We start from the raw sequence: 2500 nt of genomic DNA, 5'->3' as shown, positions 1-2500 counted from the left end.
GAGGCGCACCTAGAGCGTACACGTTGGGACCCGAAAGATGGTGAACTATGCCTGGCCAGGACGAAGTCAGGGGAAACCCTGATGGAGGTCCGTAGCGATTCTGACGTGCAAATCGATCGTCGGAGCTGGGTATAGGGGCGAAAGACTAATCGAACCATCTAGTAGCTGGTTCCCTCCGAAGTTTCCCTCAGGATAGCTGGTGCTCGTACGAGTCTCATCCGGTAAAGCGAATGATTAGAGGCCTTGGGGCCGAAACGACCTCAACCTATTCTCAAACTTTAAATGGGTGAGATCTCCGGCTTGCTTGATATGCTGAAGCCGCGAGCAAACGACTCGGATCGGAGTGCCAAGTGGGCCACTTTTGGTAAGCAGAACTGGCGCTGTGGGATGAACCAAACGCCGAGTTAAGGCGCCCGAATCGACGCTCATGGGAAACCATGAAAGGCGTTGGTTGCTTAAGACAGCAGGACGGTGGCCATGGAAGTCGGAATCCGCTAAGGAGTGTGTAACAACTCACCTGCCGAAGCAACTAGCCCTGAAAATGGATGGCGCTGAAGCGTCGTGCCTATACTCGGCCGTCAGTCTGGCAGTCATGGCCGGTCCTTGCGGCCGGCCGCGAAGCCCTGACGAGTAGGAGGGTCGCGGCGGTGGGCGCAGAAGGGTCTGGGCGTGAGCCTGCCTGGAGCCGCCGTCGGTGCAGATCTTGGTGGTAGTAGCAAATACTCCAGCGAGGCCCTGGAGGGCTGACGCGGAGAAGGGTTTCGTGTGAACAGCCGTTGCACACGAGTCAGTCGATCCTAAGCCCTAGGAGAAATCCGATGTTGATGGGGGCCGTCATAGCATGATGCGCTTTGTGCTGGCCCCCGTTGGGCGAAAGGGAATCCGGTTCCTATTCCGGAACCCGGCAGCGGAACCGATACAAGTCGGGCCCCTCTTTTAGAGATGCTCGTCGGGGTAACCCAAAAGGACCCGGAGACGCCGTCGGGAGATCGGGGAAGAGTTTTCTTTTCTGCATGAGCGTTCGAGTTCCCTGGAATCCTCTAGCAGGGAGATAGGGTTTGGAACGCGAAGAGCACCGCAGTTGCGGCGGTGTCCCGATCTTCCCCTCGGACCTTGAAAATCCGGGAGAGGGCCACGTGGAGGTGTCGCGCCGGTTCGTACCCATATCCGCAGCAGGTCTCCAAGGTGAAGAGCCTCTAGTCGATAGAATAATGTAGGTAAGGGAAGTCGGCAAATTGGATCCGTAACTTCGGGATAAGGATTGGCTCTGAGGATCGGGGCGTGTCGGGCTTGGTCGGGAAGTGGGTCAGCGCTAACGTGCCGGGCCTGGGCGAGGTGAGTGCCGTAGGGGTGCCGGTAAGTGCGGGCGTTTAGCGCGGGCGTGGTCTGCTCTCGCCGTTGGTCGGCCTCGTGCTGGCCGGCGGTGCAGGATGCGCGCGCCTGCGCGGCGTTCGCGCCCCGGTGCTTCAACCTGCGTGCAGGATCCGAGCTCGGTCCCGTGCCTTGGCCTCCCACGGATCTTCCTTGCTGCGAGGCCGCGTCCGCCTTAGCGTGCTCCTCCGGGGGCGCGCGGGTGCGCGGATTCTCTTCGGCCGCCATTCAACGATCAACTCAGAACTGGCACGGACTGGGGGAATCCGACTGTCTAATTAAAACAAAGCATTGCGATGGCCCTAGCGGGTGTTGACGCAATGTGATTTCTGCCCAGTGCTCTGAATGTCAACGTGAAGAAATTCAAGCAAGCGCGGGTAAACGGCGGGAGTAACTATGACTCGCTTGCCCATGGTGCCCTTGGCCCGGTGCTAAGGGCCCACGGTTTGCCGATCGAGTTTGTTGACTACATCCAGGGATGCTATGAGGCGGGATCGACGGTTATCTGCGCGGATGGGAAGTCGTCAGATCTAGTGCGGCCTTCGAGGGGTGTTCGGCAGGGTGACCCGCTGTCTCCTATCCTCTTCAACATGTCCACTGACATTCTCTTGTCTCGTCTGCCTGCTCATATTGGTGCACGCATTCTTGGACGGCGGATAAATGCGGCTGCATTCGCCGATGACCTCCTGCTGTTTGCCGAGACTCGTGATGGATTGCAGGAACTTCTCACCATCGCCACGTCGGCCCTGGGGGATCTCGGGCTCGAGGTCAACCCACGGAAGTGTTTTTCTCTCGCCCTTGTCTCATCAGGCCGGGAGAAGAAAACCAAGGTCGACGAGACTGTCATCTTTCGTGCTGGGGGGAACAACATCCCAGCACTGGCGATGGGAGATACTTTCAAGTATCTAGGCCTGCAATTTTCCACGTGCGGACGCAGTCTTTTTCATCCCCGGCGGGAGGTCGAGAAGCAGATGAACATCATCAAGCGTGCACCACTCAAACCTCAGCAGCGGCTTTTTGCCCTTCGTTCTGTTATCCTCCCGGGTATTTTCCATGGCCTCGCCCTGGGGAGGACTCGTCTTGGGGCCCTCTCTTCCCTTGACGTCTGTGTTCGTGCAGCTGTTCGATC

General features: G+C 58.4%; 1 pseudogene; it reads left to right on the top strand.

Annotated features, from left to right (window-relative positions):
- Positions 1–2500, top strand: part of LOC124774395 — a 6111-nt pseudogene that overhangs the window by 1103 nt on the left and 2508 nt on the right.

The sequence above is a fragment of the Schistocerca piceifrons genome, unplaced genomic scaffold, assembly GCF_021461385.2.
Source record: "Schistocerca piceifrons isolate TAMUIC-IGC-003096 unplaced genomic scaffold, iqSchPice1.1 HiC_scaffold_961, whole genome shotgun sequence".
NCBI classification, from domain to species: domain Eukaryota; kingdom Metazoa; phylum Arthropoda; class Insecta; order Orthoptera; family Acrididae; genus Schistocerca; species Schistocerca piceifrons.
This window is presented reverse-complemented; position numbering and strand designations above follow the sequence as displayed.